At 36.5% G+C, this 27,876-nt stretch overlaps 1 protein-coding gene across 1 annotated transcript in view; it reads left to right on the forward strand.

Moving 5' to 3' along the window:
• Nucleotides 1-27,876, forward strand: part of PTPRE (protein tyrosine phosphatase receptor type E) — a 120,966-nt gene that overhangs the window by 12,998 nt on the left and 80,092 nt on the right. Inside the window, exon 2 of the mRNA XM_083364105.1 lies at nucleotides 27,180-27,202. The gene's annotated coding sequence lies outside the window, so the exon portion shown is untranslated. The remainder of the gene's footprint in view (nucleotides 1-27,179; nucleotides 27,203-27,876) is intronic.

Here is a 27,876-nt window from a genome sequence, read left to right on the forward strand (position 1 = left end):
CACTGGTTACTTGTGTACCTCAAGCTCCCTCCTTAGCCTTTGCCATACCTTCTTTGAAGCCTTGCACAACTCTGCACACTCCTGCACACACTTCCCAATCCTTGCCTCACTTCCCTCACATATTCATGCATTCCTGCGCATCCTTCCCTGAGCCTTGCCACACCTCTTTCCCACCCTCATGTACCCTCTCCAACCGTCACCATGGCATCCTCTTGCATGCCCTTGAAACCTCCTCCACTTGGCAGCAACTACTTATCTGCCCACTGACCTGTTTGTAAGCCACCTGGGATTGGTAACTTCCTTCCAGCTTTCCCACTGAGTTGGTTGGGAAGCCAGCAGGAATTTACATCACCTAATGATGGTGGGACTTGGTTAACAACAACAGCAAGGACTGTAGGGCTTATAGTTAAGGAATATAGTTGCATTTTATGACCACATTGCTTAGTGACAAAAATTACTTTCCAAATTGCCATCATAAATCTGTACTTGTGCTTTTAATACTTTTTAAAATGTTTTTATAATATTTTTTAAAATTGTAAATAGGTGTTTTCTCTTTTGGTTATGAGCCATCCAGAGTTTGGTACAAGATAAGTGGTTATATAAATGTTTTAAATAAATAAATACATATTCTCATGAATGGGGTGAGATAGCACTGTGTGTATGTGTGTGTGTGTGTGTGTGTGTGTGTGTGTGTATCTGTAGACCTGATAAGGAACATTTTTGCTACCAGGTCCAGTTTCCTGTTCTCTGTAAGATAGTTAGCTAATAACTTCTACTTGAATAAATCTAGTGAAGATCCATCTCTGTAGGTAAATGGTTCTACTATCAAACTTTACTGTTAAGATTTTTTTCCTAACATTTAGTTGGATTATTCCATGTCTTGCACTTTGAGCAACAGAGAATATATTTTGAATTTGTGTTTTTTCAAGTATTAAGGAATGCCATTCTCTGTTTTTCACTGAAAGCTAAATATTCCAAATTTCTTTCATTTTTTTCAGAGGATTTGATTTTTTTAATCTCGTATTCTTTGGTTAGTCAGCAGAAAGAAGGGGTGCTGGGCTGATTGTGCTTATCCTGAACCAGCTATATGAAAATCTTATTTAATTTTGAGTGAAACTTCACTGATAAGAATAACTGGCCAAGAAAAAGGAATAAAAGTGTATATGAATTGTAATGCATTAGGATTTTACTTGAACTGTTTCATGTGTCTCTCTGAATGCTGCTTAAGGTTGCTTAATTGGTGTGTCTGTGTAACGGTCACTGACTTGCCAGACTTGCTGTCTCCAAGAAGATCATTGGATGATTTGGGGCGAAAATGGGTTCCTTTAAACCTATTGGCCACCGCCTAGTGGCCAATCATATAAGTAGCTGCGCAGAAGCCTCTGATTCAGTTCTGATCCTGTTTGTTTCAATAAAGCAGTGATCCTGTTTGCCACCTCTCGTCTCGCCTACTGCCTCCAAAGAACTCACTACACAACATGAATGATTCAAAGAGAGTTGAAGCAGCACCCCTTCCAATAACAAAAAATAATAATAATAAATGGAGAAGGATCTCCAAAAAGTATAATACCATTAAAATCCAAACACTATTCTCACTGAAATTGGATATTGATCTGATTCTAATATAACTATTCAATAGACAATGGAACAAATTAAACAGGAATTAAAATTAGAATAAATAAGAGTAAAGATTTGAAGGCATGTCTGGTTTATTAAGAAAACAACAGTTCAAAGCTATGACTAAACAGATTTCAGAGATTGCTCAGATGCTAGCTCAGCTATTCTATAATAAGATTTCAAACATCTTACAAAAGAAGTTAAAAAACAAGGAACATCTTTAACACTCAAGGAAAAGAGATATTTCAGAAGGAAATGACCAGAACCCCTTTGACAAAGCTGAAGAAAGTATTATAAAAAATGATCAGAAGGTGACCTTGTGTACAAGGAGAAAGACTGTTCTAAAGAGAATGAAAAATAGAGTTGAAAATACAAAATTATAAATAAGAAAAGGGAAAAGAAAACATTTTTAAAATACACATTAGATAATTAAATACTTAGGTTATTTATTTATAGGTCTTCTATCAAGCTGGGATGTGGGTTGAGATATTTGGTTTGGCACTTGGGGGGAAAGGATACCTTTGTTTTTAACTAGGTTTTATGGATTGTTGTCAGGCATGAACAATCAAATCCACATGTAGAGAGTTCAATTAGCTGTTTTATTGCTCAAGCCTATATCCAGGAATCTTCATTGAATTTGCACTTGGGTTAGTAAAGATAAGGAACTATTGATGAGAACTGTTTGAGTACAATTTTCCGATCTGCTTTGTATTTACTTTTTACAAGTATTTAGCCCAAATCTGTTTTCTAATCATTTCCTTTTAAAAGAAATCTTACCTAACTTGAGCTCCTTTTTTTGTATTAGCCGTTTTCTACCATTCTTAATTTGTTTTTTAAAGCTTAAGTTACATATCCAAATGCACCTAATTTTAATTTCCCTTAAATTAAAAAATCCCAGCAACACATGATCACATTCCCTCAATATTCCTGCTACTTGCATTTCTCACCAATTCTTTTCCTTTAGTGAGCATCATTAAGGAAAACTTATGCCCTATTTTTTTACATTCTCCAGGGAAAGTTTTAGACGTTCTTGGTACAGTAGTCCTATACACAGTAGAGTTCATATCCCAATCGATGTATTAATTACAGTCTCCAGCACCATTATATACTATAATCTCTGTTTAAAGGTCTGGAATTTGTTTTTGCAAAGTATTGTCACATCACCTCTTTGGATAAGCAATGGTGGACTCTAACAGCAGAATTGCTGCTTTTTCATACGTGCATTTATTTTACTTGAAATGCTTCCTTGTATGTTACCAAGTTCATTTGGATCTGATGGAACAGATAAATATAATCTGAGAGAAGTGGTCTCTCAAATAATCCTTTCTGATAATGTGAAAACAATAAGTTAAATTCTACAGTTTGTGTTTACATTTTGTAAAAAAATTGAATACTCTTAGCAATATTGAAATATGTGTGATAATAATTAAGGAGGATTTCTATATCAATCAAACAATATGCATTTAGTGGAGAATCAGAGAGAGATGTAGCCATGTTTTTGGATTTATGTCATTATGTGGAGCTGTGCTTGATAAAATTTTCTATTAATTAAGCTGGTTTTGTTCTTTCCTTGAAATAAAGCTTTTTCAGTCTGATAAGCCACAGAAACGAAAATTTATTGCGTCTGAAATAACTGGGGCAGTGTTTAGACAATGAAAAATAGTGTTGCAATATTTTATTATAAACCACGAGTTTCATAGAGGATGAAAATAGAAACACAGATAAGGATAATTTTAGATGGTGTACTAATTTAAAATAACAGCAACAACAACAAAGAATGCAAATTGTTTCGTTTAACTCAAGACAATATGGTTCCTCTTTATCCAGGGCAGGAATCCTCTGTTCTGCATTCTTCAGCTCATACAAAAGTAATATACTGTATAGCTGTGTCACCCATAAGAAAAGCAAATTAGAACAATACTTTTAGTAGGCTATCTCAAGGTCACAACATAATATATAAGATAGCCAATTACGTAGTCTTTTCTCCTTGCTACTATTTTTGAGTCCATCTGATTATCACAGTAATAGAACAAAGCTGAAAGATTTGATTGAGACAAGAATGAGTTGCAGGTTTAATTGTCTATTGTTTTATGGTGAAATATTCTGTGTCCTGTTATATGGGGAAATTGAGTTACTTTTAGAGCAGGCAATACCATATTATTTTTTATTGCCATGTGCTTAGCCATTTTTCATATTTCACTTACGGTAATTATTAAAATTAGAATTGCATTTAAAGAAAAAAATATAAAATATGCTTAGCAGTTGCAGTGTATTAGTAAAAAGCTGCCTTACTGAATTTAAAAGAAACAACATTTACTTCAAGGCATTCCTATCTTAATTCTGGATTCATTTTATCTTATTTAAGAATACTCTTTCTGTAAATTAACACATAAATTAAATGCATATTCACTCTGTAGCTTTTCATCCCAAATTACTATTGTTAGTAAAGCAGAAAATTGATCATTAGACATAAGATATTCAATGAACAGATTCATCAGTATATATGATTAAAAGCTGTAAATGACCATAGTATAGTAATAATAAACTTCTTACTATAATATGAGATAGTGTTCTATGAGATATTTCAGAAGATCATAAAGACATATGTACTGGGGAGCACTTGCTTTCACATTAATATGTATGGAGTTATCAGGTCAAGGAAAAAAAGATATTTCATTTCTGTAGAAAGTATGTTTCATTGAAGAATATATTGCATAATACGTTGACAAGAGTTTTGACATTTGATTCATTGTGTAAATTGGCTTTTATTTCCCAACTATTAAACTATTTTATTTTTGAATTCAGATGTATCTTAGCCTAGTTGCAGTATATAACGTGTTATTAATAATTAAGTAAATGCTTGACATATTCCTGTGTGATATTTTAACATATAAAACAAATTTTGTTCTTGATATTCTGGTAAAAAAGCTTTTGTCAAAAGAATTATGTATCCATGGGCAACCACTAACTTTAAAGTGAGAGAAAAAATAAAGGATCTTGAATTCTTCAGTTTTTCTTATTGCTGATATGTACTTGCTTGTTAAAACTGGATCTTCCAAAGTTCAAATAGAAAACAGATTTTTAAGAAATAGAAACTAGAAATGGGTGAAAATGAGACGATTCAGATTGTGATATGCAAAACAATGTAAACAAATAATAGAATGCAATTTCTGTTCACAGATTGAAATGCTATGTTATGTTATTGTCTGAAACTTTATCAATAGAGGTAATCCCCGATTTACGAGTATTCACTTAATGTTCATTCAAGGTTATGCAACCAGTGCCCCCTTGTGTTTATGAGCAAATGCCAAAATTATGAATATTGTAACACCACGGCAGTCATTTGCCCTTATGAGCGACTGCAGAGGCTCTGCAACATTCACACTATCCCCCCCTCCCCACAACTGCTTGCCACCCCCTGCCACGCCAGACTCACTTACCTTGCAAAATCTGTCTCCTCTGTGCCATGGTTTCTTTCCCTTTAAGGGAAAGGAAAGTCGGCTGGGAAATGCTTTTTGCACCGACAATGGAAGCTCCTGGGTGCTGTAATATCCTGCAGGTTCAAACACAAATTATCTACAAAAGACATCATGGCCCCCAGAAGCTTCCATTCTGGGGGCAGGGGAAGTGTTAGCTTTGTTATGCAGTCTTTATACACTACAGGTGATCCTCGACTTACAATTGAGCCCAAAATTTCCATTGCTAAACAAGACAGTTGTTAAATGAGTTGTGCCTCATTTTATGACCTTTCTTGCTACAGCTACTAAGTGGATCATTGCAATTGTTAATAACATGGTGGTTAAGTGGAACTTTGTCAGTAGGTCCTAGAAAGTGATCACATGATTCCACGACACTGCAACCATCATAAATACATACCAATTGCCAAGCGTCCTGAACTAGTGTGAGGCAAGGACCGAGAGGGACAGCTGGCAAGTTTCTCGAACCTTTATTTAGGGAAGGCACCAGACGAAAAACACAGCCAGGGGTTCCCTCTATTTATACACAACTTTGACAGGTAACCAACCAATCACAACAGAGTTCTCCCGCTGTGTGGCTTCGGCCAATCTGCTGTTGGCTGCTCTGATAGCCGGGAGCTGTCAACAGCCGCCGCGCCTCAGCTTCCAGCTGGTGGCAAGCCTTTTGACAGCTCCGGCTAAATGTGCATGTGCGGCCACAGGAAGCCTTGACAGTTGTCAAGTGCTGTGCCTGTGTGGGCAGCTAGCAGCAGCCTTTTGACAGCTGTCACTGTCAGCCGACCGCCGCACGTGCATGTTGGGTAAGCGGCAGCCCTTTGACAGCTGTCAACTGTCAGAAGGCTGCCGCGCCTTTTTACCTCATGGCGTTTGTGTCTTTTTGCAGAACTTAAATATACAACACGTCCAAATTTTGATGACTTGACCACTGGGATACTGCAAAAGTCATGTGAAAAATGGTCATAAATCACTTTTTACTGGTCACTAAATGAATGGTTGCAAGTCAAGGACTACAACGGATTGTTGACAGGCAATGGAACATATTTCTCTTTGAGGTGAATCTGTACACAAGCCATATTTCTAGTTATTCTTTAACATTATCACTAACATATCCTTAGAGGTTAGAGGTCCAACCATTTGGGTAGAACTTTGAAACTAATCAAGAAACTCAAAGTGATTCTTCACATTGAAAATAACATCAAACTTGTGTCTATAAAAGACTGGTGATTTTGTGTTTTGGACATGAACAGTACAAACTTAAAGATTATGCCTTAAATAATAATTGATATAATCAGCTGAAAACAGTGTCCATAATTCCATGAAGTAAAAGATGTTTATGAAGTGGGCAATTCTAAAAAAATGTCCACTGCAATTATCTTTGACTTTTAAATATTAATTTAAAAGAATTGTTTAGTTTTTTTTAAAAGGATCAAGTGCAGGTTGTAAGGAAATGACAAATGTTATGAGAAATATGTTTGCAACAAAAAATGACTCTTCTTGGATAACTGATATGCTGATATGCTGCAAAAAGGCAGAGAAATTTCAGAGAAATGTTTTTTTTCAGGAATGGAATGAAATGAACTGAGATCAATAGAAATATCAAGAAATCAAATGAGAAACCTAATTAAGAACTTTAAAATAAATAAATTTTTGAATACAGTTGGTATCCACCTGAAAATTCTTGGTATTATCACATGATAGAAATTTTGAGGATGTCAGTAAACATTTAAATAGGCAAATCCAACACACACATTTTTTTGGACTTTTAATGAACTTTTGACAAACTGCCCCCAGCGATCCTTGAGAAAACCCAGCAGTTGTGGAATAAGACAAGTGTTTCATGGATCAATAATTTGCTAAGAATGGCAAAGAGAATTAAGTGGCAATTTCCAAAATGGAAAAAAGTAGAACACTCAAGGGATGCGTACTTTTAATTTACTTACAGTATAATTAATCTAGTTTAAGGAAGAGTAAGACAATTTGCTGATGATACAAGAGTGTTTAGGGTAATAAAATTAAAAAGTTACTGTAGAATTTATTTATGGAATTTATATAGTCATACATCTCAATCTATGCAGTTAAATTCAGGCCCTATAATTATACTCCAGTCTAAACAAACGTAGCAGGCTCTACTAATAATCTGGTCCCACAGGGAAAAAAACAGTTTTTGAAGGCTTTTCAGAAAGCTAACAGGATTAGGTCTATCCAGGTCTTGGAATGCTGTTTCTTAAAGCAGCCATAGTGGTAGAGAAAGCACATTTCCTAGATTCAGCTAGAGATGATACTGTCGTAGAAACATCATTATTGTAGTAACTATGGGTGTCATTCTGTGTTACCATTGTTGTAATGTGTTTCACATGCACTTCTACTCCTGGAGGCAAGATTAATAAAAGTTGAAGCAAGAATCTGTATAGCTTCCTTAAATCTTTGTCTAAAACTTATTTTTTCCCCTCAAGGCCTTACATCAGTAATCCTCCAAGATAAATATTGCTCTTCATGGATCAAGGCTATTGAGTCCAACCTTGTTAAACTAGGCTCAGTACTTGAAATGGAGTAGGATCAGGCAAAACAAACCCTGAGACAAAGGGTAGAGGACATAGAGAGGCAAGCTGACTTAGAGAAAGTTCCATTCTTTCTGGCTGTAGACTCTATCAGATATACTGTCACCTCTGCTAGTTCTCTTAGCTAGTAAGAGATAGCGAATCATTGGAAAGCCTTTTTATTTCCGCAATGTCATGAGCTTCCATCAGCCATGCTGGACTGCAAATATAAAGGGATACCACTGGTTGTAAGAAGAATGGGACAACTTGGTATGGCCAGCTTGCTGTAGCCAACTCTCCAAGGCCAACTAGTGGCCAACTCTCCATGGTCATGTAGCTACAGTCCACAACCATTTTGCTGCAGCCAATTTGCCGCAGCCAACTCACTGCAGGACAATTCAACATGTACTTAAAATAATTAAAAATTATTTTAATTTCTGTCATTCACATTTCATTTTGTCCCTCCTTTTCCCTCCTTTATAAAATGACTCTATTCCACCATTTCTTTGATATTAGTGTATCAAAGTAATCGAGTAATCCCACAGAGAGTTGACCACAGTGAGCTGGCTATGGTGAGTTGGCCCTGGTGAGTTGGCTGCACCAAATTGGCTGCATTGAGTTGTTCTAGACCTGGTTGAAGACTCTCTCCCTGTGATTATGGACAGATGGAAACCTTTGGACACATCCTTCTTCACTGCTCTTTTTACAGAGACATTAGAACAAAATTTATCTTTCCAATAATAGGTATCCCGAGTGTTCTTGTGTGGTCAACCTTAGTGTCTTTTCTTGGAATCCAATACACTATAGAGCTAGTGATAAAGCATATGGCTTTTTTTGTTTTTTTAAACAAAGTTATAAAAAATTAAGCATATAAAGCATCCAGTGCTATTTTAAATACTATAATTTCATACACTGTAAACCATTCAATATTGAATTTGACGATTTGCAATGCCTCATTAAAGCCTTTCAGTTTTAAATTTTATTTCATTTTTTACAAAATATTTGGTAAATTCACTTTTTAAAAATCATATAATACTTTTCTACTTATTTGAGCCATGTATTAACTTTTTTTTTTAATCAAAAGGAACAGTTCTGCTTATTTTTGTCATTTTTTTACGGGCCAGAAAGCATATTCCAAAGTTCTGGGTTTCAGTTATCCTCTGTATATTTTTAAAGTAACTTTATATCTCCCATTTAAGGTCCTGAGAAAGTTTTGGAAATAAAAGTTGGTACTGAAATCTGGCACTTAGTGGGGCTGCAAAATAGAATCATTTGGTAAAAGTGCCTTTCAACCAAATGAATCTTTTCAGATGACTTTGCTGTAGTTGCAGAAGGTCAGCAGTGTGAGTGATTGTGAGAAAAAAATATGTTTAGTTTAAGAAGTTACAGAAAGGTGTCACTTTTGTGCCTCTGTACACTCCAAAATATCCTTTGAATCTAAAATGCTGTGCAGCCCTAGCTTGCTGCACATTTTGAGGGTTTTTATTAAAATATGCATATAAAGCATCAGTTGGGAATTAAATGCAAGGTATTTATGGGAAATTAGCAGCCTTGAAAATCATCTTATGGATGGCAGTTTTAATAAGAATGTAAACATGTGCCAATTATATAGCTCTTAACACTGAGAAAACTCAGAGTGTGATAGTGAAATTACTGGATGTAAAATGTAATTTAACAACACTTTTGTTCATTTATTGGAGAATCAATTTCATGGATTACTATAATGTGTTTTGTGATAAATGTTCTTAGTAAAACAATCATAAGCCAAACTTTGATATCTACCATGGTTATTTAAGTGGAAAATACTAGTCCTTTTATTGAACTAGAATATAAAGGAAGTGCATATTCACCATTTAACAACAGAAGCAGAATGCACTCTTGAATGCCTACTACAAATTTACAAATATATATTTATGAAAGGAAAAAGATTGTGATGTATGAAATGGCAGTTGTTGTTGTTACGTTAAAACAGTTAAGAAAACTTTAAGACATTATTTAACATATTCAAATTTATGTTGCTGTCTCTATTAATATTCTGTGATAATTCAGAAACATTTTGTAGTACTGTGCCCAGCATTTGAATGGTGTTTCACAAAGTAAGATTGGTGCATCCTTTGGAGGGATTGCATGGGTTTCAGTGCATCTGTGTGTGGCATGCACAGGCATTTTTCAAATGATCCCCATGGAAGTATTGTCTGTACATGGCCACACACATGCAAATGATCATGGTTTAGCCTTGAAGCAGGCCCTTCCAGAAAACCTGGTTGCTTTAACATTCCAGGGAAGGATGCTTTGTTTATGCTAACATGCCTTCTGAAGCGGGTCTTTAAAATGCTTCCACAAATCCAAAGTTTAGTATGTCACATAAGCACTGGAGATTTTCTTCAACAAGTGCTTGACCTTTCCAGATAGTGTTCCTTCCATTTTTAACATTACCCTTTTGTTGGACTGATAAGCCAACAAATGAAGAGCAGCATACTTTCCTACAGTGGTGTTTTTGTTTTATAAATGAATACAGCTGTGTTATTTCATGTGGAGGAAGCATTCATGTTGAGGTTCACAGAAGTTTCTCAGAAGGCAGCGGGGTGGAGGGGGAAAAAGATGCTTGCATTAACTGTTGACATGAAAACAGACATATTTATCCTTTCAAGTTGCTGGGTTTCCCCCCCCCCCCCAAAGCTATAGTTGAATAAGGGATGTACGTGTAATATTTTCAATTTAGAAAGTAGGCCATATATCAGGAGTTTCAAACTTGCAACGTCACGTGACGTCGCAACATAATGCAACTTTTCCCCCATTGCCGGAGCTGGGGTGGGCGTGGATTCAGCATGATGTATCCGACCCAAGGGCTGGCAGTTTGACACCCCTGCCACATATGATCAAGACTTGTTTTTAAAAAATAGATTTTGCAAGTAGTATGAAAATGTGGAATCATACCTAGCTATCTATTATTTAAAATTAAAATATATTATATGAAAATAATCTTCTTTTTACCTTATTTAATTTTGATTTAATGTCTCCTATAATATAATAGGCTTTCTGGCCTTTGATACTGAGACTGGATTTTGTATCTGTGCATACACGTTTGCATCCAAAGAAACTTATATTGGAAAATAAATACACACAGAGCAGATTTTGCTAAGCTATCCTTCTAACTATGCTTTCTTGAGTAAGATAAGTTGAAAATAATACAAAATTCATCCTGTTCATAGTGAACTGGCTTCATGTTTATTGATTTTTATGGAAGGAGAAATCCAAGATTAGATGATGTACACACACATACACACACAAAAACACAAACACACACACAAATACGCCCCCCCAGAAATTCCTTATTTCAGCCCAAGAATCCTGAAGATCCAAAAGTTTCATCTTTCCATTTTCATGCTTAGCTGAGGCAACAGATGTTTAATTCACCAACCAGACAGCAACAGATACTTAAATTAATTCTGACAAAAAAAATAATGCCCTAGTTACGACTACAGAGTTAACTGTTCCACAGGCAATATTATATTTCAAGCATCACTTTTTATCTCCAGGAGATAGAAAGATGCCTACATCCTATTAAAAGTGAAGTCTCAGCCATTTTTCAAATTTAAATTAAATATACTCAGCAAAGAAGCATATTTCTTTCTTATACTCATCAAAGAAATACTTTTTAATTCCTGCATCTTTGAAACTATGAAAGTATTGATTTCAAATATTTTGTTCTATAATTTGAACTGAGTTCACGGTGATCGTGTTATTACATACATTGCAATACTATACTTTTTATTTTGAATCTCTGCTATTGCTTAATGTTCTACATTTAATTATTTTACTAATAATATAAATGGTTTGTTATAGACTTAAGCTTCTATTTTTTTATTCTTGATTGATTATGTGTCATCCAGCCTGTATCAACTCTTAGCAATCATTTATTTCATGATGATTTGATTACATATGCTCAAGTCATAATCAACTCCAGCAACTACATAGATTTTCTTCATTGTGGTCTTTGTTATGGTCTGTCCCTAGCTTGATCCTTCAGATCTTCCAGTCATGCACTCATCACTGTAACCGAGTCCAACCTCCTTTGCTGATGATAATCTTCTCTTTTCTTACATCTTTCCCAGTATTTAGTGCCTTTTCCAGAGAGCTAAGTCTTTGCGTAATGTGTCCAAAGTAGGTCATTGTGCCTCAAGGGAGAACTCTGGATTGATCTATTCATTTGGGTTTTTTTGGCTGTTCATGATATTCCTAGTAGTTATCCCCAACACAACATTTCAAAAGCATCAATACTGTTTCTATCTTATTTCTTCAAAGTCCAAATTTGAGCTCCATAGAGGGGAATACCACTGCTTGCACCTTGTGATCTTAGTCTTAAATTAGCTTCTCTTCAAATGCAATGTTCATACCGTACTTGGAAATAAGGAGGTTATCAAGGTATGATGTGTATTGAAATAAACTGAATAATTCATTAAAAATAAGTCTTTATATTAACATGTAATAAAGTAATAACTTCGTCTTGATTAATTACGGTAGCTTAAAAAGGGTGTTAATTCCTCTAGCCTATTTTATCTGCAATGGGAACCACACTGTATTTGTGCTTTTCAGTACTTTGCCATCTGCATGGAATTCAGTGTGTATCACTACAGCCAAGATGCCAGCAAAATGACAACATCTGCTTTGGTCACAAACTATGCCAGATGTGTTTATACTTGTAGTTACATTTGTTGCTGCTCCTTTTGCTTTCTTCCATATCAATCAAATTTAAGCAGCTATCCAAACCATGTGTACTTGGAAGTAGGCTGCACTGAAATCCCAGGACGTTGCTTATTAACAAATTGAAAATAATTCTTACGTTGAGATAGTGCTGATATGTTCTAGTTAGTATATCTATGGTTTGCAAAATAAAGATATTTTTATTTAGACATTTTAAACAGCTTTGCGACTGAAGAAATAATCCGTTGAAGAAGGCAGCATAACAAATAATAAAAATGTATTTTGTAAATTTTTTAAAAGAATGTTCCTCTCCAATTTCATCTCTTTTACATCATTAGCTTGTGTAATGAATTTGTTTAATAAACTAATATAAATTAAGTAGCAGTTCATGATATGAGATTATAGATATGCTCATTGAAAAGAATAATAATCAGTAATCAGTATCTCAGGCACTTTTGTATATACTTCAAGTCAGTTTTTTGATCCTAACACAACAAAATATGTTAGAACTATTGAAAGGGACCAAGAAATTGAACATGATTGATATGATGACAAATTAGGCTGAAGCAGTAGAAATAAAATACATAGTATAGTAAATAACATGAATAAATGATCTTAAAATATCAAAAGGTTTTGTATTTATTAAATAATGCTTAATGGAATAATATAGAAAGATATGAAGACTTCAGAATATAAATTAATTGAAACTTGCAGATAGCAAGTTAAGAATAATATAAACAACAGCTTTAATTTTTAAAGCTAGGAAGGAAAATGGGATGTTTGTTGTTGAAAACATTTGATTATTTTTGTACAGCAAGTAGAAAGACTTAATTCAGGGATTCTCAAATTTTGGAATATCACAATATTCTAAAAAGATAAAGTAGACCTGAACTACTGCTAAGCTTGTAAGCCGCCCTGAGTCTTCGGAGAAGGGCGGGATATAAATGTAATAAAAACAAAACAAAACAAAAAAAACTCTTCCCCTATGAATAAAATATAATGTCATTGAAATTAGATTTGGGTAAGAAATAAATATGCCACTAAAATGTTAATTTAAATATTAAGTAAGTCAATGATAAACTTTATAACATAAAAATTCTTCACTAGAAATGAGCAGACAAATAAAATAAAACCATATTTTTACCTGGAAGTATAACCTTATTTTGTAGGGACGCGGTGGCTCAGTGGGTTAGAACGCTGAGCTTGTCGATCAGAAGGTCGGCAGTTTGGCGAGTCGAATCCCGAGTGCTGTGTAACAGAGTGAGCGCCTGTTACTCGTCCCAGCTTCTGCCAACCTAGCAGTTCGAAAGCACGTAAAAATGCAAGTAGAAAAATAGGGACCACTACGGTGGGAAGGTAACAGCATTCCGTGTGCCTATGGCATCTAGTCATGCCGGCCACATGACCACGGAGACGTCCTCGGACAAGTGCTGACTCTTCAGCTTTGAAACGGAGATGAGCACCGGCCCCTAGAGTTGGAAACAACTAGTACGCATGTGCGGAGGAAACTTTACCTTTACCTTTTATAACCTTATTTACTTTTACATAATTCCTGAAATCTGAATTTCATTATAAAGACAGACATTTTCATTCACAAGTTAACAGATCTTTCCTACCGTAAATCAACTTATCTTAAACCATAATTAAGCTTGCAAAACACTGGCAAGCTGTAAGTTACTTTTTTCATTCCCTGCCAGCATAGCTGAATTGACATAAAACTCAGTCTGTTGCCTCTTTCCTTTCTAGCCTGCTGCTTGTAAATCCTTTTGCTCTTCAAATTATCTACTGGCTGCATCCTCATAGCCTTTTTCCCTTCTCTGCAGAGGGTGTGCCAGATAGGATAGTCATAGTTTTGCATAGAAATCATATGGCCTCCAGCTATGATTAATCTTCCTTTCACAGGAAAAACAACAACCTCACACTGTTCAGGGTTCATATAGGCCCCTGGAGCCAATATGTTGCTTTATATGCGGCATATCTTTGCATAAAATTAGCAAGCCTGCTAGAAAAGGACTCAAGAGAGGGTTTTTCTAGTGCAGAGGGGACCAACCTTTTGGGCACCAGGGACTGGTTCCATGGAGAGAGAGTTTTCCGCAGACTGGATGGTGCATGATTTTGTGTGCTGCCTGCATCCTCCAGATGGAGCTTTGCTTGTTTGTGCGGACCGGTTGCTAGCATGCCACGGCCTGGTACTGGTCCATGGACCGGGGGTTGGGGACCTTTGTTCTAGTGGCCTTCATTCCCTTGTCTCACAGCTTTTTAGGGATGTAACATACACTTTAAGGAGTGTCGCCCATAACTTGTTCATACAACTTATTTTTTTTCAAATTCAGAACTCTCAGAATTTGTCTTTGGCTTGTATATCTCTGGAATTTTCTGACATAAGTCTAGAAGCTTTAATTGTTTAATGGAACTTTCTATTGCAGTTAGTGTAAGTGACCAGTCAGAAGTGGAGGACCATCTGCATTAAATGAATATATGCTGACAGAACACACAGCTTTGGTATTTAATATAATCTTTAACCCATTTCACCAGTGATTCTGGGGAGTGAACTACAACCCTGTTTTATATCCTGTTTACCAGATATTGAGGACAAAATAATAGTTCTGCTCAAGACAACTATGATCTTGAGATCCAATCTGGGTCGGTCACCACAACCAGAGGTTTTGTCTTCCAAGCTTTCGAAGTTGTGCTGGAGCCCATCTTCAGGGAACGTCTGTCTAGCAGAGTGTGTGTGCTGTTGACAAGACTATGATCTTGTCTGTCCTCAAATTTTTAAAAAGTATATTCAGGGCTTTTTTTCTCATACAATGCTCAGAACGGAGTTCCGGCACCTTTTTTGGATGGAACCATGTAGGGTAGGCAAGGCGGGTTGTATGACATGTGTGAGTTCCAGCACCTTTTTTTTTTTACAAAAAAAAGCACTGAGTATATTAAATAAAACAGAGGGAAATGTTCACAGATTAAAACAGAATATATCTGGAAATGAATCTTATAAAATGTGGTCTTATTTAGGTGGTCACTTCTTACTATCCCTTTTTTTTTAGATCATTGATAAAATGTACTACATCAGAGCTAGCTGTTTATCCCTGGTTTCAAGCTTCCTGGTTTGGACTCTTCAGTAAATCATTGATCTCCACAACTTAGCTTAACTTCTTAGCTTGGCATGACAGGAAAACCACAGACATTAAATTAGATGGTTAAATTAGAATATTTATCGCAAACAGGGATGTTTACAAATAATTGATTATATACTGTAGGATCCAATCTGGGCTGGTCACCGGAATCAGAGTTTTTATCTTTTAAGTTTTGGACTGTTGCTGGAGAGAGAAGGCTAGAGAGACGTTCCCTGAAGATGGGCTCCAGCATGACTCTGAAAGCTCGGAAGACGAAATCTCTGGTCACAATGACCGATTCAGATTGGATCCTACAACATTATCCTGAGGCATCTATACTCGCTTCCGTTCATGATTATACACTGTCAGTGAGAAGATGTAAGTACCTTTTATAAAGTTTAGATGTGAGTTTGTTCTTATACCCTTCCAAATGAATGAATATTTGGTACTGAAATGGATTAGTTCTTATATGTTTATATCAGACATGTCAAACACAAGGCCCGGGGGCCAGATCCGGCCCGCGAAGTGGTTTCATGTGGCCCCTGAAGCCATCCTGGAAACAGTGAGGGAACGGTCCCCTCTGCCTTGGCCCTGGCTCAGAGACCCTCCTTCTGCCAGAGATCCCCAGATCTGTCCTACTCCTGCCCAGGCCCCCATAGGCACCCTTGATGCCAATGATGTAGAGCTGGCCATGCCCACCCAGTAGGCCATACGCACTCCAGCTGCGCCCATCCAGTAGGTCGCGCCCACCCTGGCCATACCCACCCGGCCCCCCGAGGGCAACCACAATGCTGATGTGGCCCTCAATGAAATTGAGTTTGACACCCCTGGTTTATATAAAGGCTCAATGAATTTTGAGAACTGACGATTGATTCCTGCTTCAACCCTTGCATGCATAGATTTCATCTCTAGAAAGTCCAACTGTGCCTAGTTTAATTTGCTTCATGACTCTGTCTAGATACTGTAAGGGAACTGTAGAATTTAATAGAATATTTAATATTTCACAAAAGTAGCAAGATATCCTAGAAACCTCATAGAAATCTCATTGCCTTTTGTATAACTCATAGTCTTTTGTATATTTTCTCCCCCCACCCCCAAATGCCTTTAAGTCAATGTTGATTTCTGGCAGCTGCCTGGACAAAACCCTGCAGTTTACCTGATGCATTTCAGCATTTCAGCATGCCATTGCCTATAATCACTCTCGCCTACTTACAAAAATGGCAGAAGTGGGGGGGAGGGAAAGAAAAAGGAGAAAAGATTTTTTTAAAATGTACTATATTTCTTATAATATTTAAAAGAAGGTATGGACTTTTTATATAGTATGAATTTGGAATAAGATAAGAGTGGGGTTTTTTTGTTTAAAGACAACATTTTAGGTTTATTTCTGAATATACATTTTTTTGGCTCTTTTATTTTTATGTGTGTGTGTGTAAAACATTTGGATTTATCTTGTTCAAATTATTTTTTATATCTAGAGAACAAACGGAACTGGTGTAATGTCAAATTATAAAATGAATTGTTACAATTCTTTTTTTTTTGCTTGTTTTAAATTCCCTTTAAATGTGTTACATTTTGCTTGGACATGATACGCTTCACCATGAACAAGTTCCCCTATTATGCAATTAATTACAATTAATTTATTTCAGAAGTGAAATGCATGTGTGGAAAGATCCATAAAAGAAATGCTTTTACCGATGCATTTGCTTTATAGTTTTGATGTATCACCAAAATAAATAATTTGGTTTTTAAAAAAATCTGAGTTAACCTGCTATATTTAGCAATTGGATATTAATAGTTTCCCATTTTTTGTGTCTGAAATTGTCTCTGTAGGTATTTTGTTAATTTTTATTTTATTTTTTATTTTAATTCCATTTATATCCCGCCCTTCTCCGAAGACTCAGGGCGGCTTACAAGCTTAGCAGTAGCCTTCATTCTATGTATATGCCTGCTTTTTAGGGCTTTCACACACACCCCAAGCGGCATTATTACAAAGTCAGCTTAATTGCCCCCAACAATCTGGGTCCTGTGTTAATGTGTTTATTTGTCAGGGAAAGGGCGGGAATATGCAGATAGCATTCAGTTAGTGTTGCTTAGGTAATTCAGAGTTGTCAACCTGTATTTACATTTGGAACAGATAATTGTGGGTGTTCCATTTCCTCTTTCTCCTTAATTGCATAATATATTGTCACTGGTAAGTTCTTTGCTTGCCTAGAAACTTGAAAATCTTATAAGCTGTGTTTTAAGAATAAAATGAGACACACATGAATTTTTGCTGTGGATTCTTGTTATTGCTTCCTGGTAGTTTTGGCAAGCAACTGATATGTGATGATTCATTTTTATTTATAAAATCTGACTTATACCTTTGTTATTTTCTGACTTGCCATATGTCTCTGAGTAACTATTTTGTGACTAGCCATTCATTTTCTCCATGATTATCATTTTGTGGAAGTTTTAGGACCTTTCACAAAATACCATGTGTGGTTCACAGCACATAACTTTATGTAATATGAAATTTTGTATCTCTTAAAATCAACACTTACACAGATTAATATTTATTGGAGATATCTGAAGAGCATTATCAGGAATGAAGAAGGTGAGAGAAGACCAGAGACAAATATAGACCAAATGACACTTATGTTGAATAAAAGAATGGCCAAAATCAGAAAGCCAGGAGAAACATCCTCAAAAATTTAAATGCTGGAGCAAAAACTGTAAATGATGATGCATAGGCCTATACCAGGGATGTCAAACTCGCAACATCACGTGACGTGTTGCAATGTATTGTGACTTTTTTGCCATTGCCGGCAATGGGGTGAGCGCATCTGGCCCACAGGCTGGCAGTTTGACACCCCTGACCTATCCGAAGGCTTTGATTTATGTCTAATGCAATGGGTATATCTTCTATAGCTTTATTCTTGTCTGCAGTTAAAAAAAAATAAACCATGTTGTTTCTGTGAACCTTTTCCTGAATAAGCTAGTGAATAAAAATTATACATATAATATAATGAGCAGGGCTTTTTTTGTCATAGAACGCCCAGAATGGAGTTCCGGCACCTTTTTTGGATGGAACCTTGTAGGGTAGGCAAGGCGGGTTGTATGACATGTGTGAGTTCCGGCACCTTTTTTTTTTCAAAAAATAAAAGCACTGATAATGAGTATAATTATAATTATATATTTATCATTTATTTATTAAATTTATGCCACCCATCTCTCCCTTCTAAGGAGACTCAGGGAGGCTGATAAGTTATAAAACAAGTAAAAGTAATTAAAACATTAACAGATTAAAATACTAAAAACTGTACTAAAATTATAATTTTTGTATAATTATTGTAATTAATGTTATGAAAATATGGGATCAGTTTCCAGGCCTGACATTCCTGTAATATGATTTATATATTCACTAGTTCTATCAGTACAGTGGGGCAGGCTAGAGACTAGTTATAAACATGGCTAAGAAGATAGCTGCAATGTTTATTTGTCTGTTTCTAGTAATTTTAAGCACAATCTTATGACCTCTTGTTGGCTGTTTTCAAAAACTCTAGAAATACAGTTTTCCACTGTTCCTTCCTGATCCTGAAATAATTCCTTAGAGACTTAGGCAGCTAAGCCACTCTATTATATTGGAGGGGGAGAATTTAAGGTGGAAGAGATTTTAAAGTTTCAACTCAGGAGGGTCAGGAATAGGGTTGCCAGACAGGTGAAAATGCAAAGGAGTACGTGGATAATTGGATGGGGGGGGGAAAGGAGGACACCTGGCATCCTCAACAAAAATTATAGTGAAAAACCGATCTCCTGTGTACTTAAATCTACAATTAGATGAAATTATTTTTTCCAGCATCAGAAAGGTTGTATAACTGATTGAGGTCTTGTCAGTTTCAGGCAGAGCTAAGCCAATGGGAGGCTATTAATTAATTATGATGACAGATCTGAGCTTGTTAGCTTGCACTTACAACTTTAAGGGAATGCTTAGCAGCAGGAGAAAAAACTACTCAGGAAGAGATGGCTTGTAGATACTCAAAATGCCCAGACATTGATTTTATCATTACCACATGGAGAACACATTCTCCTTTTTCCAGACTTCTGTAACCCCAATCTGGAGAGCCAGCATGGTAGTGGACAGAGTGTTGTCAGAGGAATGAGAAAGAACCAAGTTCTAGTCTTTCCACAAAGCCAGCTGAGTGACTATGGGTCACTCATTCCCTCTCAGTCGTGCTCATTACCAGGTTTTGCAGCAAGCTTGCTGATCAACAAAACCTACTGCATCTTGTACTGATTGCTTTGCTGTAGATCTGGGTGAGTACAGAGCAAAAACAAGAGGACCTTGCAAACATACAGGGAAAATGCTGAGCAAAAACAAAATTGTGTCAGATTGGATTATTTTATTCTTTAAAAGGCTACTCAAGTGTTCACTGCTAGTCATATACATACCACATTTCCTTTAACAGTTCTATTTGCAGTAATCTCACAAGCCCAAGCCATTGAATGAGGTCAGACTTCGATGCCTGCAAGCATTTTGGACTCTGTGAAGAATGAGGATGCTTGAGGGAATTTTTGAGGCCACCCCACTTGAAGAGGAGAGGGATAATTCTGGAATGGGGGATTATTTGTAAATAGCTGAATTTAAGTATAATTACGAAATTTCAGAACTTATTTGTAGTGAACTGAAATTGTGTTTATATAAGATCTAGGGATCTATAGAACACTAATCACATTTTACCAGGTTAAGTATCTTACCTATATAACTACTCTATATGTCATCATGACTCAGTTCACATTACTGTTCCAGGAAACATCTGTTTGGAATCAGGAAGATTAGTAATAACTTCCTTCCTTTCTTTCTGACCTCTGCATGTGTGTGTGTATGTTTGAGAAAGGGACAAAGGGAAGAAAAGATATGGAATGCTTATATAGAATGTGTAATTCTCCAAGATAATGTATTAACCAGCTGAGCTTTTTTTGATGGAAAAATATCTTGTAAGTCTAGAGAACTGTGTGTGTAAATTTATACAACATGCAAAATTTCATTTTTAATATCAGCCTATATAAACCAAATAATGTAAGATTTACTATGTTGTTCCAAAGCAATATTAACAAAAATCTTTCTGTAAAATTGAATATTTCCTTGCATATTTTCCTAGATATTTCTAGGAAACAAAGGAAATTAAGGTCAGTTTTGATATCTTATCAATATATCAGGAATAATTTTTCTTCCTTATTCCATTTAAGCCTAATTGTTAACCTGTCTGTTCATATCTGATGATATATCAAATCCCTGTATCCCCATAATACTTTAAATTGCAGAATTAGAGATCAAAAGACAATGTTATTGGTGATTTCTTTTGTATTTCAAAGAATAACATTGCCCAACTGGCTTCATACCTACTGCAGGAATAGAACTCAGTGTCTTGGTTTCTATACCAGGACCACACCAAACTGCCTCTCATCTACCACCTGTGGCACTGCTAAATAATGGACTGGACTTTTCATTTGTATGCTGTATGCTAAAAGGACTATCAGCAGGCATTTAGTTGTGGACTTCAACTCCCAGAATTCCTGAGCCAGCCATTCTGGGAGTTGAGGTCCACAAGTCATAAAAGAGCCAAGGTTGCCTACCCCTGATCTAGGGTTTCTAGACTACTTTCCCAACCTCTTCAAAGTATTCTTGATTTAAATACTATCTTCACCTAATGAACTAGAGTTTTTTGTTTAAAAACTTGGGAAATACAATTTTATAAAATGGGTAAAATTAATTTATGCTTCATAGACATCTCAAAAAGTTGTTAATGGAGATATAACCACACCATGCAAGATACAAAAAAAGAACAACAGAATGCTGCTCATTCTCTCCTCTGTTTATTTTACTTCTTGAAGTACCAAATAAAGATGCAAAATGTGATGAAATGTTTCATCCTTTTCTCAGCTATTCTTTGACAAAAAACAAACAAACTTAAAAGATTAGTAGAAATAGTGGAAATGAAACCGAGCTGTTGCATTTTATTTTCATTTGAGGTATTAAGCAATATTTTTTATAGAAATGCTCCTTATATATTGCATAACAATCAACTGTAATTACACGGTTGTGTACCTAAATGATTTGGGCCTGCAGAAATCTCCTTCATAATTGTATATTTGGGACATTTGCTTCTCTCAAATTGAAGGTTAGTCACTCGGAGGTTTAGCAAAGGGATGAGAGTGCACTGGGACTTTTGAGAATATTATAGATAATGAGGGCAGCTGTATTATAGTAAGGGAAAAGCTAATCAGTTTCATTCAATTCACCAGTTACTGGAACTATTTTCAGCTTGTTAAACTTCATAATACAGAACGATTGCTAAATGAGCTTTAGCTCTGTGTCTTTTGATGGGCTGCAAATGCAACTGAAATGACTGAATCAGTTGTCCTGCAGAGTAACAACCTCCAAAATAGATAACATTCATAATAAAGTATAGATACATTGCTACAGATTATATTAATGTTTAAATTTGTATCATCCTAGTTCCACAGGGCTTTGTGGCTTAATTTCTTGGCCTATTTTCTGTAGAAAGAGGGAAAAGGAAGATTAGACAATTTTAAAAACTTGTGGGTTTTCTGCAAATTTTGTTGGGGTTATAAGGGAAAGATTAGAGATTACATTACATTAGATTTTTTTTTCTTTGCTACTCTTTCTCACACAAAACCAGTACTGAATGTATGGAGGAAAATGGTGCACATAAAATACTTCTGTCAGAAAATGTTTTGAAGGTTTTTCTACTAGCATAGGTAGATAAAAATCTAGAATATTATGTCCATGAAAACTAAACGGACAGATAAATCCTGAAGGCTACATTTTGGAGAAGCGTACAAACATTACTAAAACATTAAAAAAAAACCCAAACTGAATCAGATATAACATCCATATAGTCAATCATTCTGTCTCATGGAGCTTGTTTAGATATTATTGGTAAGCTCATAGCAAGGTATGTGAAATGGAATCTTCCTTGTATCCTTGACTAAATAACACGGAGAGTCACATGGATTCAGAGTCTGGAACCAACTTAAAGTCTATGACTTTGATAGGACTCACTGGAGAAGAGCCTAATTCTGGGAAAGATTGAGGGCAATAGAAGAAGAGGACGACAGAAAATGAGGTGGCTGGATGGAGTCACTGAAGCAGTAGGCGTGAGCTTAAATGGACTCCAGAAGATGGTAGAGGACAGGAAGGCCTGGAGGAATGTTGTCCATGGGGTCATGATGGGTCGGACACGACTTCGCAACTAACAACAACAACAAGCTTCATCTTATCATTTTTTAAACCCTTGTGATTGGTGACATTGCTTCAATTAACTCTGCCAGGAGTTCAGTCCTGACCGACTCAAGGTTGACTCAGGCTTCCATCCCTCTGAGGCTGGTAAAATGAGGATTCACTGTTAGGGGCAATATGCTGATTCTAAAAACTGCTTAGAGATGGCTGTAAAGCACTATGAAGCAGTTGTCATGACCCCTTCAGAGGCTGATTCGGAGGAGGAGGAAGAAGAATTGGAGCTGGGACCATCCGACAGGTAAGGCACACCAAGGGCTGAGGAAGATACTGTCCTGGGCCCCTCAGGCATTGGGGGAGGTGGTCGACCAGATGGAGAGCTGCTTGCCTGCACAGACACAGGGGAGGATTGGCTACTGACCAGCAGTGGTACTGATAGGCAGCCAATCTCCTCTGACAAGGAACAGCTGCCTACTAACCTCAATCTAAGACAGGCATGTCAAACTTGTGGTGTCACGTGACGTGCAATGTATCGTGATTTTTCCACCATTGCTGGCAATGGGGTGGGCATGGTTTCAGTATGATGCATCCAGCCTGCAGGCCGGCAGATTGACATGCCTGATCTAAGGGCAAGGAGAGTGGAGCGTAAGCAAGTCCAGATAAGGGCTGCAAGGCTACTCAGGAGGAGGTTGCCCCACCCCTCCTCACAAGGAACATCTGGAGGGGAGTAACTTAAGGAAAAGCCATGGGGAGTTAGTCTTTGCCAGGAACAATTGTTTGCTTTGGCTTATACTCCCCTGCTTTTACTTGTGCCTGTTGCTGTTTGCCTTGTCTCACTTGGACGATTGCTCTTCTCTGGTGGCCTACGTTTGGCCTTTGCTTCACTGGGGCTTTGGAACTGCTTCTTTTATGGGACCTGTTTTTTGTCCTGACAAATGCCTTTGTCTTGTGCCTGGATCCTGCCCGGTGGATTGGATTTGGAACCCTGGATTTTGCCCTGTGAGCATGCTCCTACTCTGGGGCTTTCTTGGTGCTATAGTAGCTATTGTTTGGGGGACTGAAGGTGGTTGCCTTCAGGGTAGTAAGTGGGGGGAGCCTTACCAGTTGTTGGAGGGTCATTGGCTGGAACATTCTTTAAGAAGAAATAAAGAATTTTTTACAGGCCTGCATTACCTTGACCACCTGGGTCATAACAGTGGTATATAAGTGCTATTGCTATCTTTCCATAAGACATTAAAAAATTTGAGGGCTTCCGGTTCGCGCGCACGGCGCTTCCGGACACACAGGAACAGTCTGCTTCCTGCCGTCCGTTTCTTTCTTTTTTGGAGGACCCTGAAAAGGGTCAAAAGTCACCCTGGAGGGGCAATTACCGAGAGGAGGACTTCCCTGCAATCACAGAAGGGCAGCAGCCCTCCGCTTGAATAACTATCAAAGCAAAACTACAAGGGCTACAAAGGGGACATTTTCCTTGCAAAATTTATTTATTATTTATTTATTTATTATTGGGACTTATATGCCGCCCTATCTCCCGAAGGACTCAGGGTGGCTAACAACAATAACATACAATAATACAGAAGTTAAAAGAAAATTAAATTAATGGCCCCTGTAGAATAAATTAAAATTAAAATTAAAATAAGTTAAAATTAAAGTTAAAAATTAAAAACATAATTAAAATCCCTGTCAGTCCAGGTCAGCCTGGAGTGTTTTGAGGCCGCGGTGAAAGGACTGGAGATCTGGGGCCATCCAAAGCTCAGGGGGGATACGTTCCCTGGATTCAAATAAAGGCTATAGGAAGAAAGGAAGATACATTTGAGAATTTAAAGATGCCAAGAGGGAAGCTTGATTGGCACAAAAGGAAGGCAAGAGTTAGATTTAAAAAACTGAACTTGTTTCTTTTTTGGGATTCCTAAAGATAGAGTATAAAAATACCTTTCAATGGATTAAGGGGAATCTCTAAAAAATATAACTAATTCTACATTTAGCTTTTAGATCTGTAAGGGAAAACAAAAGTAAGCTCTTAGAATATAATTTTCAACTATATTATAGAAATTGGCATGATATATCAAAAGATAGTATTTTAACAATTGATGTACGGTTAAGATGACTTATATTAGTTGTTATTTTTGAACTATATTATAGAACAGGGGTGTCAAACTCAATTTCATCAGCATTGCGGTTGCCCTGAAGGGGCCAGGTGGATATGGCCTGGGTGGGCGTGGCCTACTGGGTGGGTGTGGCTAGAGTGCATATGGCCTACTGGGTGGGCGTGGCCAGCTCTACATCGTTAGCATCAAGGGTGCCTTTGGGGGCCTGGGCAGGAGTGGGACAGATCTGAGGGTCTCTGGCAGAAGGAGGGTCTCTGGGCCAGGGCCAAGGCAGTTCCCTCACTGTTTCCAGGATGGCTTCGCGGGCCACATGAAACCACTTCGCGGGCCAGATCTGGCCCCCGGGCCTTGTGTTTGACATGTCTGTTATAGAATATAGAATTTTATATATAAAAGATAGTATTTTAATAATAGTTGAATGGTTAAGATAAAAAATATACTTCTAATGGTGATTTGTTAAGATGAAAAGTAGACTTTAATGGTAAAACCTAAGAATGTTTTGTAACGAACAATGTAAGTTTTGTAGACAAGAGAATTATTCTTTATTGAAATAGAGAATTGTGGGTTACCCAAAAATTAAGCTTTCTTTTGTATACTATAGGCTATTCTAGAATATTTTATTGCAATTAGATAAAATTTAAAAACAAGATATTGATATGTATTAGTGAAAATATATTGAAAATTTTGTTAATTGACTAGGTACAACTAGAAGAGTATTAACTCTAATTTTGGGCTCAACTGTGGTCATAAGTCAAAGACTACTTATACATTGTTTATATCATGACTTGGCTAGGGATCTTGGAAGAAAAGGGGTAAATTTATATTTTGGACCAAATTTATAGTTTATTATTAATGGAATTGATCTACATAATCTATTCATCCTAGTTTGTTATTGTGGGGAAAATAGGAGAAAGGTGTGTCAGATGTGTTTGCTGCTTTGAATTATTTGTAAAAACTGGTTCTCTGTAGTCACTATTAGGAATATTGTAATTATTCTTTAAAAGAAGGTATAAGCTTGCTTATGTAAAGTAATCCCACATTACCAATATCTGTCATAGTTCAGTTATTTATTAGTTATTGCTGCTTTAGAACATTATGAACATAAGACAGGAAAAATGTTGATTTTCCTAATACATTAGGATGGCTATGGAGATAGCATTCATTAAGTTAGATTCTGCAGTATTATTTAGATTTAGATATAAATCTAAAATGTATATTAGATTTTTTTGCATACCCACATTACTTTTCATACTCTATCATGAAGGACTTGTTTTGAAAAGTATAATTCCAAATATTTCTTAGTGCCTGCAATTAGGTATGGTACCCTTTGGATTCAGGTAGGATAAATCGTTCTTTGCCTAGGTTTGTTATGTGTTTCATTAGAAGTCAAACTTATCTTGTTTGGGTTTGCAGCAGTAGACGTCCATGGGCACCAAAACTCCGTTAAACAAATTTATTGTAAAGAAAAACCCCAATGAAGTCATTAGAAAAAAGAATCCCATCAACCACCGTGCATCAGATGGAAGTCTATTTATAGTGAAACCAGTTCCAATCTTTTCCCTACCTATACAGTCTCACAGGCTAATAGCTATTTTCTTGTAGTTGGGAGAGAGAGTTTCTATCGTGTTTTGTTTTTACTAAAAAGCCATTCTTGATATCAAAACGGTTTTCTGGTGTCTTTGTATGAACATTCTCCACATTAGTGTACCTAACCCAACCTTCATATGTTTAGTTGACCTACCGTATCCCTACCGTATCCCATGCTTGGTATCAAGGGGTAGCTATTATGTATCCAAGAGGAGGTGAAAAATGCTGGGAAGATTAGTGAATATGCTGGTAAAAAATGCGTGTATAAAAGGCTCAGAGACCTGCACCAGTCTTGCCTGACTTGTTCTGTAAGGTTGCCCATTAAAATGTCTTTCAGCTGAAATTACAAAGCAACAAAAATGCTTCAGATATTCGTGTAACTAAATTGGAAACTTCTGGGTTTAACTATTAGTAAAACAAAACACATTTAAGTTCAGCCCCAGTGATGTGCAATTTTGTGAGGTTAGAAAAGGGGCTGATATATGCAGTCTCAATTTCCTCCTTTCATCATGTGTTCACCGCTACCTGAACAACGCTTTTGTCAATTTATGTTGCTGTTCATTCAGCCAAATATATATCTCTTTGTTAATTAGTACCTTTAACTGTTTCAAATTTCATGGTGAGGTGTTCTTATTTCTCTCTGGATTGCACAAATAAAAAAAACATATTAACTGTTTCTTCTAATTAGATAAACACTTGCATGTATAATTAATGGTATGCATAATGAGTTTAAAACAAGAATTTTAATTTTGTATTTTAAATGGGAGAAAGCAATAACTATTCTCTCTCTCTTTTTGCAGCCTATAGCATTGTCTTCCATTAGGTGAGTACATTGTTTAATTTTAACTATTAAAAATTAACCACCTGTACATTTAAATGTATTTTGCTTCTTTGAAGGCATCTCATATTGCTATATAAAGTTAACAGCTTGGAGCTATATTTATATACAGCAGTTTGACTATATTTGAATTTTGTAGTTCAGCACATGTGGCAATAGCATCCATTAAGCTAGATTCTGCAGTATTAAGTTTTGTTGAGATGTGAATTCTGAGGATAAACACACGCCCCCCCCAAGCATGTAACAAGATATACTGAAAAATTAATGTGTTGTATATCTCAGCGGAGGGAACAGAAGCCCATTACAGAGTATATATATATATATATAATGATATGCCACAGATGAAGTATCATCACTATGTTGATGATATCCAGGTGTATATCTACATCCTGGACAAAGTAACTGATGTGGATGTCCTTTCACAATGCCTGGAACAACAGACTTCAGTTGGACTCTGATAGGACAGAGTGGCTGTGGGTAGTAGAAAGTTTCTCTGTATCCAGGAGCTTGGTCCTGCCAAGGCTTTCATGGTGCCTGAAGTCTGTAAAGGTCTTTGGGGAAGAATAAACTTTGGTTCAAATAAGTGGCTATGGATTTTAGAGACTAGCGCCATCTTTGACTCTGGCTGGGATACATTCCCCCCTCCCCCCAGTCAGAAT

Source organism: Vipera ursinii (assembly GCF_947247035.1).
Source record: "Vipera ursinii genome assembly, chromosome: 5".
NCBI classification, from domain to species: Eukaryota; Metazoa; Chordata; class Lepidosauria; order Squamata; family Viperidae; genus Vipera; species Vipera ursinii.